This window comes from Sciurus vulgaris (genome assembly GCF_902686455.1).
Source record: "Sciurus vulgaris genome assembly, chromosome: Y".
In the NCBI taxonomy this organism is placed as follows: Eukaryota; Metazoa; Chordata; class Mammalia; order Rodentia; family Sciuridae; genus Sciurus; species Sciurus vulgaris.
In genome coordinates this window covers 3,603,194-3,620,893 of record NC_136481.1, presented here as the reverse complement: position 1 = coordinate 3,620,893, position 17,700 = coordinate 3,603,194, and positions in this window count along the sequence as shown.

The window sequence follows — 17,700 nt, the reverse complement described above, 5'->3', positions numbered from 1 at the left end:
CTGATTTATGCTTCCCTTAAGCAGTATGTAATGTCCTTCTTTATGCCTTCTATTTTTGGCTTGAAGTCCACATTATCTGAAATGAGGATGGATACTCCAGCTTTTTTGCTGTGTCCATGTGCATGGTATGTTTTTTCCCATCCCTTCACCTTTAGTCTATGGGTATCTCTTTCTACGAGATGAGTCTCTTGCAGGTAGCATATTGTTGGATTTTTCTTTTTAATCCAATCTGCCAGTCTATGTCTTTTGATTGATGAGTTCAGGCCATTAACATTCAGGGTTATTATAGTGATATGATTTGTATTCCCAGTCATTTGACTCATTTTTATTTTTTGACATGATTTGGTTTCTCCTTTTTTTGGCTATTCTTTTAGGCTAATTCCTCCCATTGCTGATTTGCATCGTTGTTTTTCATCTTTTCCTCATGGAATATTTTGCTGAGAATGTTCTGTAATGCCGGCTTTCTTTTTGTAAATTCCTTTAGCCTTTGTTTATCATGGAAGGATCTTATTTTGTCGTCAAATCTGAAAGTAAGTTTTGATGGGTATAAGACTCTTGGTTGGCATCCATTTTCTTTCAGGGCTTGGTAAATGTTGTTCCAGACCCTTCTAGTTTTTAGAGTCTAAAGTTTATTTTTAACAATCTTTTTCATATGCATTTTTGAAAATTTTTAATATGTTGGTGCAAACATATTATTGTATAAGGCCAATTATTTCACAATACTGTATCACATATATGGAATGGAATGTCTTCTTACATTTTCAATGTTTATCCTAGTTGTTTGCAGAAAATTTGTACTGCAATAATTATCTCTTCTTTTTGTCCATGCTTTCTTCCTCACTTTTGTTTCACTTGGAAGAGGATCTTTGATTTTCATGGCATTCTACATCTCCTTACAGACAAAATAATTAGTAAATACTATGTACTTCATTCACTTTTCAGTTTAAAATTTGACATAAACATAGAACATGAATTATCGTCCAGGAATTTTGAATCTCCTTCCAGAAGTTCTGAGACACTGAAAAGAAGCAGGATATATATTCCATAAAACCTGAACGTGACAAAGTCACCCATTATGTTCTTGTTGAATTACTATGAGCTGGATTCTGGGGGATAATGTTGATAACAGTTTCTTTAACTTTGGTTTTCTATGTTTCTTTTTTCATTTTTAGAATAGTTGTATGACAAAAATGAAGTAAAGACTAATCAGGCATAAAGATATAATAAAACAAGCAACTTAGTTTCCAAATGTGAAATCATGTTTCTGCTGAACATAAAAATAATACAAATAAGGGTACATATACCAATGTTCAGAAAAGAAGGGTGGAGAGCACAGTGATTTCCAACCATATGAGTAAAAAAAGACCATGAGAGTTTCAATGTCAAAGCTGAAGTAATAAGTAAATAGCAAATATCTTGAGTGGATACTATCAGAATTATTTAATCCATTTTATTTTAACTATATATACTCTCTCCATTTGTTCTTAAATTTAGTAAGCCCAAAAATATGACAAAATTCCAGGCTAGATAAGTATCATTTCTCATCAAAGGAGTTTACCTGAAGGAATTTGTTCAGATACATACATTTAGAATAACAAAGTGCCCATGAGGGACCCTACTGAAACTTCTTTTCTGTATCATCTGGTTTAACATATATCAGTTTCTTTACACACTCTCATGAGAATTCACAAGACCCATATCTAAAAATGGAGGCATGATAAACAAAGAACTGAGATATGGCAATACAAAGAAAAAAATGGTCTTAAAGCTTACAGAATATCAAAGTAAATTTTATATTTCAAAATGATAATGATATGCACATATTAAGAATAAGTGTATTGTCATTCAGGGAACATGTGTTTTCAAAACAAATCTGGTTTTTATATCTTGTTGACTTTTCAAGTACTTTTTTGGGAAGGCTGCATTATCAGAAAATTAGTAATCTAGAGATGAGTATGTTGCTCAGTAATTAGACAGCATTCTGGGAATGTCCAAGGTCCCGATTTCATTTTCTAGGCAAGAATAAAAAAAAAAAATCAAAAATAAACAATTAGTTGTCTTGACAACAAACAAGGCACCTGAAATGCTGTTTCTCATTTGAATAATTCACATAAATGCGACATAAATCTCAGTGCCTGGTGTTGAAGGAGAGAAACTGGTATCTGCAGATTGCCACAGTTTTTTAATTAACTACTGCATTCATTTATCTCTGCATCTGTAATACTTTCACCTGTGGTTTAAAGCAGATTCTCTGAAAACTGCTGAATTGTATTTTCTCAGTTTCCTCATGATTCCCTCCAAAACTGCCTTGCTAGCTTATTTGGTTCTACCCTCATTTTCCATGTCTTCAGCTTTTCAAAAGCAAAATCTAGAGCTCTGCTCATAATTCTTTTCATTTTAAATACTCTGCAGATTATTAACATTCCTTCTGACTACAATGTAGCAAATGTGTCTTGGAAATATAATTTTTACATCTCTTTTGAGTTCTTCTCATTTACCAAGGGACATGCTCAGAATAAAAGCAAGATTTGTGGTTGCACTTTTTCTGGTTTTGTAATAATCTGTGATCCAATATCTGCGTATGTAGTTTCCCTTCAGGGAAATTTTTCTGCTCACTGAGAACCAGGTCCTCTTCAGACCTGAGTTAATGGAATCACCTTATTATATAATAGAAACATAGAAGAAAAGACCTTTTGAGTTAGAATGAACTTTTGAATATATTTCCCCTAACAGACAATAAAGTTTGAGAGTTCCAGTGTGCACTTGGAAGGCTTTCAATTTCTATTGAGTGTAGCTTTGGATTCCTCTTTATGATATTCCCATAAATGAATGTTTGAAAGAAGCCATAATGTTTCTGAAGTAAATTTAGATCTGTGGATTTGGGGATTATTCCATAACAACTCGTACTCTGTGTACTTCCCCATTTGCTATTTCTGCCCTATATTTTTATCCTAGTTAGTAGCAATGTGTTGCATGTCATTAAATTTTACTCATGCATAATAATTTGGTGGTGAACAAACAGCAGTTTGCGATTGCTTTTTCACTCAATTACTCTTCAACTATAACTAAGTGAAGAAGATTGGGAAAATTTTACTCTACCCGTCATTCAATTTTGGAAAAGAAAACTCACAAATTCTTCCCATATTTTGAAATTCCTATTCTTTGTCCTTTTCATATGTGATATAAACTTTCCCTTCTCCACTGAATGCTGTTTCTTTTTTCCTTCACTGACTCCCTGTATTTGTTGCCTTTCTCTGTCTTCATCCCCTTTTCCTTTCATTTTTCTCTTTCTAAATTTTCTGTGATAAATGCATGTTGAAAAATGCAACAGATAATTGAGATTATTTATTGACACGCCCAATGTATCCTGTGATTTAAACCTGAGAAGATAGACTTACTACATTTCTTTGGTCTTACTTGGATATGTATTTGAATAGCAAGAAAATACAGTACTCATATTTTAGGTCAAAATTCATTGGAATAATTTTGTATACTGCACAGTCCTTACCTTCAGCATTTTCATTTACTATCTTCTTTTCTTTTGGAAAAGATTCACCAGATTTATGAGAGAGACAAATATCTGGATGATGTTCAGAGACTCTCTATTAAGATTAATGTCAATAATTAGTTGCATAGCAATTCCATCACCACTCTTTAGAAGTCACCAAATTTCTAGTTTTATACTAATAGGAATTAAATAACAAATATATTTTGAACACCAAATATTCCATAGGATAACATATGGTACACACTCCATATTAAGCTGCATCACTTGTTTTAACATAACAACACACACTCACTTTGGCTAGAGTATGCATCACATTTCATTGAAGAAAAACTAAAAATTCTTCCAATGAAGAATAGTGGCAGCACAGATACACACAGTTCTTCCTGATGTTTCCACAGATGGAGTCAGACTGACTAGAGTGTGGCCACATGATGAAAAGAGGGGCTGGGGAAATCAATGGAGAGTCAGCACAGACAGCCTGCTGCAAGATAAAACCCAGTAATACTGGCTTTTAGAATGAGAAAAGCATCCACAGGAGGACGAGTCTACAGCTGAACCAGAGAAACCTGGCTGAGTGGAAGATAAGAAGCTCCTCTCTAGTTGGCTGAGGAGAATCCCACCAAACCAACTAGTCAATGCAGAAAAGAAGTGGACCACGAGCTGTGCATGTTGATCAAGACCTCACCAATGCCTAGGCACATCTATAACATAGAGAAAGTTATACCCCAAAAGGACCCACAATTAAGAGGAGATCCAAGTAAATGCATGCAAAACTTCAGCCTATTAATACACACGACATAAGAAAACAGTAAGAACCCCTCCAAAATTTTCATAGTTCCCCAATTACTGCATCCAAGCACACTTTTTTCTAACATTAACTAAGGAAATGAACTGGAAAATTACTGATTGTACCCTAACCACAAAGATCCCATTCTAGATGGTTGCTATTTGGTTAAAAGTTAGATGTGGGACTCATTTGAGACTATTATCTGCCTCAACATAGTCAGTATTTCAAGGGGTGATGGAAGCTTTAACCTTTGCATTAATGACTGGTACCATGAAATTAAAATTCTGCACCACTGGGAATAACCATTCTTGGTCATAAATGAGATCAGTGGCTATCACAGTTATGTATGTTCATAATTTTAACTGTTTATTCTTAAGTCATACAGTTAATGTTTTTATCACTTAGTGAGGTTTTATCAACAAAAACACAAACAATATTCAGAAAAAAATTGCTTCAAATTACTAGAATAAAATTCATGTTTAGGTTCCCATGATTTCCAACGTTATTTTCAGACTCAGATTGCTTTAGATCTAAATATTAATTTATGGCATTTAGATTCCTAAAGAGTTTTGCAAAAGGTCATTTCATTTTAACAAATTTACATTCTGGATGTGAGGAAAACAGAAAAACCATGAATTCAAATTCCAATGTTTACATACCTGTGACTGCTTATTTTCAGTGCCATTAAGCCCTTCCTCCTCTTCCTCTGATGTTACATCTAACAGTAGTCTGTTGACATATGTACACAGTATTCCTGGAAAGAGTAGCAGTCTATCAAATTAAAAACTAATATTAGACTTTATACTAGATCATCATTTGCTTTAGAAATTATCTTATTGTGCTGTGAGTGTGCTTGTGGGAGTTCATGTGACTGTCTTATGAACAGATGGAGTCTAAATTTCAGAGTACTAGGTCAAAAGGAACTAGACAGGCTATCCTCACAGATGTCACTGGTCTCCATTCTGCTGTTTACTGTCTAAAAACAAAGTGGCAACTCTCAGTTAAGGCTTGAAGTTTGATTTCTTAATATTTTCTTCACATAACTTTCTTCATATCACGTTAATAAAAGACCATTAGTAATGAAAAAACCTTAATTACTGTACAAAGGATTTCTTTCAAAAACAATGGAAATACATACACAGAATATACTATTAATATCTTGCTTAAACACCATTTATGCTTTTTAAATGGATGGAAATTCTTAATTTTAAAGCATTAAGGAGTTTTATCTTTATCATTAGCAAGTAATCTGAACTCATTAATACACTGAAAATAAATTGAAAAGATAAAATGCATTTAAAAAGCAGACACTGGATGCCAGGCGTATACCTATAATCCCAGCAGGTGGGTAGGATAACACAGGAGGATGACAAGTTCAAAGCCAATCTCAGCAACGGTGATGTTAACCAACTCAGAGAGACCCTGTCTCTAAAAAATTTAAATAGGGTTGGAGATGTGACTCAAGTGCCCCTGAATTCAATCCCTGGCACACCCCCCAAAAGAGCAGAATTTAAATAGCAATGTCACTAATATTTACTTAGAAAGATATATACAACTAGAACACAACAAGTAGCACCATAAAAATGTTCAATGTTGATTATTACAACTCATATTTGACATCTATTAATTAGAACAACTGAAAAATAAGACACAGAAAACAGAAAAGACATTCATTGCTATTTGTTTGTTTGTTTTGGGGTGGTACTGGAGATTGAACTCAGGGCACTTGACCACTGAGCCACATCCCCAGTCCTATTTCAAGTTTTATTTAGAGAATGTCTCACTCAGTAACGATGTCAGAATTCACAATAAAGTTGAAAGAGTTGATATTTCAGTTAATAATTAGTATAACAGTGAGATTATTAACATGCAAATGTATAGAGAGACATAGAAACACAGAACAAGAGGAAAGAGACCCAATAGATTCTCTTCTGAATTATTCATAGTGTTGAAACACAGTAAATTTCAGAGAATAGAAAATATTTTAAACAGTTTTTATAAGTATTGTAAATATAAAGAACACAAAAATACTGATAAATTGCCCAAGAGATTTTAAAAATGTGTTCAGAGCATCAACCTGAAAATAACTTATGTATGAACATACACTAATCTTGTCTAATTCATTCCTTTGACCTATAAAACCCAACTGGCATGTTATGTGAGCTGTTTTTTTTTGTTGTTGTTGTTGTTTTTTGTTTTTTTTGTTTTTTTTTTTTTTTTTTTTTTTTGCTTCTGAATTCTTGCTGTTACATTATGGTGGAAACAGTGACAAAATGAGAGCTGGTCAAAAACATTACACTATATTACTGACACTTGAACCCTATCATAAAACTCTGAAAGCATCTGCATCCTTGAATTTTCCTTGACTATAACACAAACAAAATACAGCATTTAACATTTGTGCAAAGGAAGAAAAAAAATTATAAAGAAGAAAACACTAATATTACCTAGTTTATGTTTTCATTAGACACAACTATTCACTGAAGGACATACTGACAGAGTTCATGACTGTACTATCTTGGATGATGTTAAACATATCTTAAAAGCTGTGAAAAGTGATTGATTTCTTTTAGTCTACTGTATAAAAGAAGAAAAACACCTTATGACAAAATAAGCCAAAGGAACTGTGGAATACTTTCTATGGCTATAAAAAAGAGACAATAATGTTATTACTATAGTTTCTAAGAAAAAAAAATCCCAAAATTTGGTTCAGGACTATGAATCTTTTTGTACATTTAAAAATGTGAGAGGGTACAGAGCAGGGAAATGACCATTATCAGCTAAATGGGAACAACAAAGGCAGGAGTGGACTCTAAGACCAAAGGAGTGTACCAACACTTCACTTCCAAGAAGTTGTTTCTGGATGGCAGAGTGTGCAAAAACTATGAATGTGTACTTCAGGAAAAGCCCAGAACAGCAATTTCCTGCAGTGATTAAACCAGGAAATAGGCACAAAGAAAAACTATTCTAGTTTCTGTACCAATGTCAACTGATGGATAATATTGAGCAAATGGCACCAAAAACATTGCAGGAGAGAAGAATTCTGCTTCCATCTAGGGCACTGCTTGGCAGGTGTCTCCAGCACCAGGCTCCTGCTCTGCGCCACAGCCCACAGATTCCTCTGCACTCTCCTTCCTGGGGCTACAAGTCTGCAGAATGCAGGTCCTGCTGAAATACCTCCTATAAACATGTGTCCCTGGTACCAGAAAGGGTGATGTTCTAGCAAATTCCATCAACTCCCTTTCTCTGTTGTCCAATGAGTCACAGACAAGCCCTCTCCAATGAGTCCTGCATCTCAAACCCTGTGAGGGCTGCTTGCTTGGTTACTCTGTCATAGCCCTACAAGCACATGTTGCTCTGGCATCAATTACTATTATTTTTTTACAGTTCTCTTTACTTTTTTACTAGGCAACAGCCTGTGATAGTAATATTTTTACATTAAACATTCTCTGTTCTCATTACTGTGTGGCTTCCCTTTCTTCACTGGACCCAGAGTAGCAGAAACCTGAACACCACCAGAAAGACAGTGGTTGGCAATAAAATGATCTGAAAATACAATAAGATCCTTGCTAAGCCAAAGCAGCCATGCTCCCCTGAATTTGACTTTAACTGCTACATTACTCAAATATGACCTTCCTTTTGGAGAGAAAAGGGGAGTTTATCCTACTTTCTTGGGAAAAATTTAAACACTTCTCAACAGGTATCCTCTGTTAAAAATTTTTCCATTCTGGTCTCAAAGAAGTCACATGCCAACAGTTACTAAGACTACTGAGGGCAACAGCTACCAAAACTGCCATCTTTAAGTTCTTGACCTAGAAATTTACCCCACAGTCAAGTTTTAGAAAGAAGGATGCTTCAGAGATTTCATCTACTGCAAGTCAGTTTGAATAGTTTGTTAACTGAAACACATGATCTTTCCAGTGTCCCTGTTTTTCCCCTGTAAACTTCTACAATTGTTAACACACAGAGAAAAGGATTAAAAAAACATTGACAAATTCCTTAAACTTCATCATATAGGAATGATAGGCTAAATATAGAAATCCAAAATGGCAGAAAAATTTCTTTAAAAAAAAATTCAAGGATTAATAATAGTAACGGTTATTTTTTTTCTTGTCAGTAACATTTGAAGTTGAAGAGAATAAGACGATTAAAAAGAATTCTGGGGGGAAAAATAATCCCATGGCGATAGGAGCATAGGATGAAAACCAAATATATAAGCAGGCATTAAGGGATTTGTTTAAAACCAAAATCCTCAACTTGGCCTTCCTCAACTTTCAAACCACCTTTTATTACTTCCACTGGCCTTTGTGAAAATCCCTTTCTGTCACTACACTATCCTTTACATTTTTTCCTAGATTACTGTAATGAACTTCAAAATGATCCTACTTCTCAAACCTTAATAGAATGCTGGATATCTAAACAATCAAACGGTCTCAATATCTTTACCTGTACTCCTTTATCTCTGCCTTTACAAATTGATTACTGGCTTAAAACCAGTGTATTATCTTATAGTTATGGAAGTCAGATGTTTGATACAGGTCCTGTTGGGCTGCTAAAAGTAAGGGTGTCACAGCAGGACTATTCTTTGCTGGAGGTTCCAGGGAAGACAGTTCCCTTGCACTGCATTGTCGGCTCTACTTCCTCTAAATCACAGTCTTCTCATCCAGCTCCAAAGACAGAAAGGTAGAAATGGGTCCTTCTCATTCTGCTGTCTCTCTGGTTCTGTCAACTTTGTTTCCCCTTCTACTTTTAAGGACATATGTGAGGATACACTGGATACTCATCAGGATACTCATCAGGATAATCCACAATAATCTTCCTACCTTACAGTAAGCTGGTTAGCAACCATATTTCATCTACATCCTTAATTCCTGTTTGCCCTAAGGTCACACATTCAGTTTAGGGGATTAGAACATGGACTTATTGGGTCAAGGAAGGAATATTGTTTACCTATCAGACTATCTGAACCATATTGTCTGCTACTCTTGAGTGGAACACTGCTCTGCATGGGGAAACAAACACAATTCATCTTAAATAAGCACACTAGCTGATTAAATCATTCCTACTTATCCCATTTCTCATTCAGAATAAAGGTGAAGAACTAAAGATCCTGCAAGCATGGGTAGCAATAAAGATACTTTTATTATTGCTTGATGTAACCTGGAATTCATTTTTGCTTATGCATAACACATGGTCATATTCTTAAAATGGCCTAACATCCTCTGACTGAAATAACAACTACATTAGAGATAAACTGTATAAGAACATGAAAGTCCTGACTCTCAATTGTACTTCAGCACCAACTTGAAACACAATAAACAAACCATCAACTTTTGGTATGATAATTATCAAGCCATGCAAACATACTTAAAAAACTCTGCATTTCTGATACCTTGGACCATTGTGAAAAATTGTGCCTAAACATAAACTTCAAGACTGAAACTGCTTAGGGCTCATTCCAATTACTAAACTTACTTTTTGGATAGTGAAAATCTACCGTAAAGGTTTATTTGGTGTGTTTACCAAAATTCGGTTCTGCATGAGTTAAGATCCTGTATAAAACAGGTGTCCATATATTTTTTAGCTGTAGGCATCCACTAGGATATATGTAGCAGATTCAAAATTCTCCAAATGTTAATGTATTGAGCACAGTAAATTAAACAATTGGGAAAAATGTAATTATTAACCCCAGGAAAGTAAAGGGAAATACTAACATAGATTAATGCAGCGTTTCATTGTGAACAGTATTCACATAACTGAAATAGCAGAATTATCAAATATTCATTTAACCAAAAATTATGATACAGATAACAGAGTCAGGAAATGAAGAAGTGCTAGAATGAATGTAGGTGTCTGTGTGTGTATATGTGAGTGTGTGTGTTGAATGGGGTGGACAGAACTTGCTCTCAAATGGGAGTCACTTAATAATGATGGCCCAAAATTAAAAATAAAATTAGTAAAACTTTTTTAGCACTAACAAAGTATCAATAGAAATGGGTAAATGCACCAAAGACATTTGACTGTGGGAATTGAAGTTTGGTGGGGAAGGTAGGAGGTTGCTCTTTTTCATAATAAGAATCTGGATTTTAAGATATGTGGACATAAAGCTTTGATAAAAAATAAAGCACAAATTAAACAGACAAACCCAAAAGTACAAGGTTTTCTCTAAAATATAAAAACAATAAAAAGAAAAAAAAATGTTAATGTATTGAGATTCCAGTTGGTCTCAAAAGGAAATATCTTTTTTAAAAACAAAAATCTTCCTCAAGGTAAATCCTGCTTTTTTGTATCATTTAAAATAAATGAGGAGACATACTAGACAAAACACACACACACACACACACACACACACACACACACACACTCACACACAAATATTTAGAGCAGGACTTGACTTTAATAATGTTCCCTATTAACAGAAGGCACCAAAGAGTCTGAAAAGAAATAAACTGACACTGACGTTTACAAATAAACTTTAAAGTAACAACGAGAAAAAGGCTAAAAATCAAACATATTTATTGATATCTGAATTCATAGCATTTATCACACTATTGACCAAATCCTATTGACTTATCTCAATTTTATGAATCAAATGAAATAATAAACATATTCAAATTTAATATTTTTACATTCAAGTACAATTAAGAGTAAAAGAAAAGCTGGGCATGGTGGCAACACCTGTATTCGCAATGGCTTTGGAGGCTGAGGCAGGAGGACCATAGTTCAAAGGCATCTTCAGCAAAAGCAAGGAGCTAATAAGCAACTCAGTGAGATCCTGCCTTTAAACAAAATACAAAATAGGGCTGGGGATGTAGATCAGTGGTCAATTGCCCCTGAGTTCTATCTAGCATGACCCACCTCAAGGGGGAAAAAAAAGAGTGAAAGGAATGAATGGACAGGGAACTGGCATTCAAATTCCAAAGATTAAAACCAACAAATCAAAGTCTTTCTATAGTACATTGGTTCTAATTCAAACATTTCTTGGTGGCTCAAAGTTCCTATGAAGAACAGAAGCAATGATGGTATGTCAGGAACACCTCATGGGCTGGGGCTAAGTGGTAAAGCACTTGCCTGGTGTGAGTGGCACCATGGGTACAATTCCCAGAACCACCAAAAATGAAAGAAACACCTCGGAGATCACAGACACAATATTAATACTCTAATGGTTAAAACTCCAAACTAGTCATTTCTTATTTCTTCTTTGTGTGACCAGATGATTCAAATCTCCTCCTTTATTTTATACACATTGTATGAAGCCTTATCTGGATCAGCCTATTCTGGACTAAGGAACACAAAGAGTATTTTCCTTGTTATTTGAGGTTCCTCCTCTTATTTTTTAACTCATCCTACTGTTTACAGTATTTCTTAATATGTATGTTTTCAAACACTGTTATAAGAAAGGACACTACCACCATGCCACATCTCTCTTACATACAGAAACATCTTAAATAGTGGGAGATCCAAGCTGACTGACTACAGAGAGGCTGTGTTCCTTGTTGCTCCATCAGTCTATTTACAATATTGATAAATGAGGTATGGCTGATCCACATTGGCCTCTGCTTAAATACATATGGCTGCTCTGTGAGATCATTCATTTTCTGCTGCCAAGTAAATGTAATGTCTGGATAAAACACACACACACACACACACACACACACACACACACACACACAATAGCACTGCTTTTGTTACTGATTATTAAAGAAACTATAAAAAAGTATATAAAGCTGTGGGGTATTTTCGGTAGATTAGTGCATTTAAATCTTCAAAAAATTTCAAGTATACAGTATTATTTTTAATGGTGGAAATTCACAAAAAAAAGGTATTAGATAAATGGCTCAAGCAATTATAGCTATAAGGAACCAAAACAGGTTGAGGTTTTTGTGCATTTCACACCAAACTCTATGTCCTTTAGCACTGTAGATCACTAAGTACAATATCATCAATATTTTACAGAAAAAAAAAAACAGATCCATAAAAATGGATTTTTGTGCATTTTGTCATTTTGTCACTGAGATCATGTATCTCATCATATGTAAAAATGGGAAAAATGCTTGCCTGCCTCTTTAACAACATGAAAATATTTTAACACCAAAGATATAAGGGTCTCAACATACTGCCTGGAAAACCCAAGAAGCATCACTGTAATGGTTTAGATATTAAGTGTCCTCCCAAAAAGCTCATGTATGAAACATGCAAGGGAGTTTAGGGGTAAAAAGACTGCATTAAGAGAACCTTAACTTGATCAGTGTGTCAATTCCCCGATAGGGGTTAACTGGGTGATACTGTAAGGTATGTATGGCTAGAAGAGGGTCCCTGAACGTGACGTTGGGATCTATATCTTGTCTGTGGTGAGGGGAATGGTCTCTCTTCTTCCTGGTGTAGTGTCCTGTCTGCTCTCCCTCTCCAAGTCTTTCTGCAATGATGTCCTGCCTCACCTTGGACCCAGAGCAATAGGGTCAGCCATCGATAGACACAGAACTTTGAAGTTGGGAGCCCCAAATAAACTTTTTCTCCTCTAAAATTGCTCTTGTCTACAAGAAAGATCATAGTAGCAGAAAAAGGTGGCTAAATCAACTCATTAATAAATATCAGTTCTCCTGAAACAGTACAGGGTATGTCATTTACATAGTATTCTAAATGAATGGTGCCTTCTGAGCTGTGCACCAGATGTCCAGAAGTATGTGTATGCACATGTATATAAATATATGACTTAGGATATCAGTATGACTGACATTCATTTTATTAAATGCTATAGAGATACAATAAAATCAGTGATAATGATAATCCCTATCAAGAAGAAGCAGGTTTACTTTTCATCACAAAAAGCAAGCTTACTGTTCATCATAAATATGAGGTTGTTCAACTATCATAAATCCATGATTTCTTCCCTTCTTTTCCTTGAAAGTCAATTGAATGGCATGAAAAGTATAATACAGAAATAGATAATAGTATAGTACAGGAGAATATAATGCAGATATAAATTACTGTAGAATTTCCTACATCCATTTCTAGTTATCTTTGGTCCATGAAAGAAGAAACAGTTCAAACTATTCTATTTGAAGGTGAAAGTCAGTCCTATTGAAATATTTTAGAAGTATTTAAAGAAAATTTCTCAGGATGGGACTTATAATGCATTTTAACTCATTGTGTACCCTATAGTCTTTTTCTTGAAAATAAAATTGCAATGACTTCCTTTATGTGTTCCAAAATTCACTCATATTTGTGTATGAAGATATAACAGGATTTTAAAATCCACTCTAGTTATCAAAAGACAAAGAATAAAAACATGAGAATTCAGAATACAGACTTACAGGTGTCACAAGAATAAAATAAGCAATCATTCTAAAAACACTGCAAACCAAAGACTGTTTTGCATTAGTCTTTTGAGCCATAGTATTTCTAAATATTTCCTTCTACTAAACTTAAGACCCTGTTTTTGTTTTGTTTTTTTCCAATATTGGGATTGAACTCAGGACCTTAACCATTCTAAGCAAGACTTTACAACAGTTATACCCCACAGCTTAGTATTTTAATGATGGACTACCAAGATACAATGACACTTATCACAACAAAAGTTCTACAATATTTACCCACTGGCAGTTACAGAGATAAACTGATTCACATGAGGTTTCCTTAACCAACAGTTTAAGCACAAAGTGGTCATTTATGTGCAGAAATTCGCTGACATGTTAAGTCAGGGCTTTATCACAACCTGGATTACTAAAGTGCAAGTTCCTCGGCATACAAAATTCAGTCAGTCACATTTTCCATAGTTATATCACTAAATCCATTTCTTAAATAGTAGAAGGACTTAAAGCTGTTTTTTTCATGTTGGTGATTTCATTGAAACAGAATTAAAGTATATACCACCACTGGGTGGTAACACTGCTGATAAGCTCTCTCTTCCTCATACCTCAAATTATTCTGCAGTGAATTCCTATTACTATTATAGGGGAAAAATTTAAAAACCAAATAAATGACCTTATATTTGCTAGGTTTACAACATTTACTACAAATTAAGGGATCAAGAGAATCACAGTGTTTCACAAATGCACAATAAAACCACAATCCTCTTTTAAAAAAACTAAGTTACACTGGACCAAATCTAGACAGCACATAAATACCACTCTCAAAAGAAATAGCATACTACATAAACACCTAAAAATTGTTTTTTGAGGCCTATCAGGAAAAGATTCAAATCCTCTATTACTAGTTTGAAAAATACACAGCTTGGGAAAATGACTGTCAGACATAACCTGATCAACCATTTAACAGAAGTTAAGTAGTTATTACAGCTGACAAAACAATACTCTATTTATAGCATCCATGATGAGAAGGAATCAACATAAACTGTTCATTTACCTTTTGTCCCATCATCATTTTATTTAAGAGCTGGGAGAGGTCAGACTAAGGTTTTCATAATCAGTCCCTAATAATAATGAAGAATTTTAAGAATTGCCCCTTTTTAGATCTTACCAAGGGTCACATGAAAACTAACTCAGTGTCTTTCTAGGGCAAGTCCCTGTATGAAATAAGAACTTCCCATTACACCATGCCCCTACAAAGTACTATCACCTCATAGATCTCCCCAAAGAGATCAAGCTTGCAACACATGGACACTCAGGAGAAAATCACATTGAAACCATAACATAGGTCATAGTCTCCCACAGTATATTCCAGGTCATTATCATTTCAAAGCGCTGAACTTCTAAATGCATGGAGGGCTGACCCTTGAGAAATAAACAATTGATCATGGAAGCTGCTACCCATCACCACTAGCACTTTTCAATTGACACATTCTAACAAGTGTCTTCACATGATCCCATATTTCTCTCCATCCAGGTACTAATCCTCAGGTCAGAAAGAAAACCAAAAGCCAGTTGGGGTAACACAGGCATACGATCCCAGTTACTCAGAAGTGGAAGACAGGGATGACAAGTTCAGGCCACCCTGAGCAACTTAGCATGACCCTGTCTCAAAAAAATAATTTAAAAGCAGGGGGTTGGGGATATAGCTAACTAGAACATCACTAAAGCCATAACTGGGGACAGGCAGTTAGTGTAGAATTAGGGGATCCAGTCCAATGGAGAAAATGAATGCCATGAAGGCCATTTGCCTCTGGAAGTTGGAATGTCAAAGATCTCTACAGTCCATTGATTACCAAATTTACCTGCCTTTATCAAGGACTCTAAGCAATAAGCTGCTAATTAATGCCCCCTGGGCCTTTGCCTGGCTGAATCACCTTGGCTCTCCCCCTGCTCTATCCATTTCTCACTTTATGCATCTCACCTGCAAAACCAGGCCTAGTCACTTAGGCAGGAAGGAGAGATAAAATGGGGAGAGAACTGAGAACAAAAGAGACCTTAACCTATAAAAGATATAAGGTGCGCTCACTACTTGGGATTTTAGAACTTCAGTCATGGCCCCCTTCTCCCTCCAGGAGAAGTCTGTATTATTACTTTTAAATAAAATCTGCTTAATATGCTTGCTTTGGTGTGCTTCTCTAGTGTTCAAACTTCAACATTAGAAGGAGCATAACTTGTCACCAGTAAACAGCAGTATCATCACTAGCTTCAGCCTCCTCTCTATCTCACAAACACACACGTACACAAAAGGAGTAACCAAGAAACATGCAGTGGGGCTCAAAAAACATACAGTAAAGAATAATACTTCTGCATGATAAGCACTTTGAACTTGAGGACACCAGCCCTTCTCAAAAGAAAATTCTCTTTTTGACTTCTGTTCTCTCCCCTACTCCTTTTTTTACTCTCAAGGCAAGTCATAGAAACTAAAATTCCTCTTCCCTAAGGTAGGCCATAGAAACTAAAGTGTCTCTCACCAGGTCAGTCATAGCAACCTAGATATTTTACTTTAATATCTCTCTGCCATTCTGGGTTAAAGCTGGTCATAAAGAAGTTCTCAGTTCCACCTTGTCTGATAGAAGATACTAAAACCCTTAATCCAGAAGGGGTCTTAACCTACAATGTGGAAGGACTGTAACAGGGACACAAAAGGCAAACCTGAACAAAAAGTTTTGCTGTTTCCCCCTTAAGTCTATTAAATCATGTCATATATTTTTTCTAGTCACACTTCTACACAATTGAAATATTTGTAACTATAGAAAATTGCACTGTAAAGTCTATTTAAAATAAATTTAAAATATTGACAGTAGACAGTTACACAGTCTTAATATTTGCACTCTTAAAATAAATGAAGAGAAATATCATACATTTTTACCCCTACATAATAAATTCAGTTCCAAACTTTATTTTCCCCTACAGGGAAGGATCACCTATTTTTTAAATGTTTCTTCTTTTCCTTCAGGATGTTGCCTCAATAGCTACCAGAAACAACAGAAATGCCCATCAGTAGAAAATACTGTTAAACAAAATACACAATCTAAAATTGTAGTTATGAAGCCAGAATTGGGGACAGGCAGTTAAGTGTAGAAACAGGGGATTGGGTCAGATCAAGGAAACTTCCCTGGGAGAATGGAATGTCAAGGACCTACAGAGCCCATTGATAATCAAATTTACTTGCCTGTGACAGGGACTACAAGTGAGGAGATGCTAATTAATGCCCCCTGGACCCTTACCTGCCTGAATCACCTTGGCCCTCTCCCTGCCCATTGCTTCTCACTTTATGTAAAACTGGGCCTAATCATGAAGGCAGGAAAGAAAGAGATAAGGGGAAAGAACAGGAAAAAAAAAAAAACCTATAAAAAGGACAAGATTTACTCAATCTGATGGATTCTGTCTTTGAGTTCCATTCTTCCACCCTGGAGAAGTCTGCTTTTACTTTTTTCAATAAAGTTTACTGTCTATTCTACACTTGCCTTTGGCATTATACTTCAACACCTGAGGAAGCAGGACTCATCATCAGTAAACCATGGTATCAGTTATATATAGCATACATTGAGACTGCAAGTATTTTTAAAAGAATGGAGTGGTTCTTTATATATTGATATGGAATTTAAGAGATATATTCAGGTTAAAAATGCAAATGAAAATCTGCAATGTGCCTCATCTCTACCTGTAAGAGATCCCACAAAAACCATGCCGGACATGGGAAATCATGTAAGAGGGTTTATTAAGCAAACAGAGTGTGTCCCCGCAGGGTAAGAGAGAAAATGAGAGGAAAAGAAAGGGAATGAGAAAGGGCGTGCAAAAGAATGAGTGTGAAAAGCGAGGAAGAGAAAGTAAACAAGTGTGTGGGAGAGAAAAGAAAGAGAAAAGATGGTGGGGTAACTACCGTGAAGCAGTTGGATTTCGCTGGGCTAACAGGGGATCAATAATGGGGAAGGATACTTACAAGCTGACTGATGAAGCAATAGTTAGCTAGGATGTTCACAGACTGACAGTAGATAGGCAGGGAAATGGCTGCAATGAAAAAGGCAGGGAGA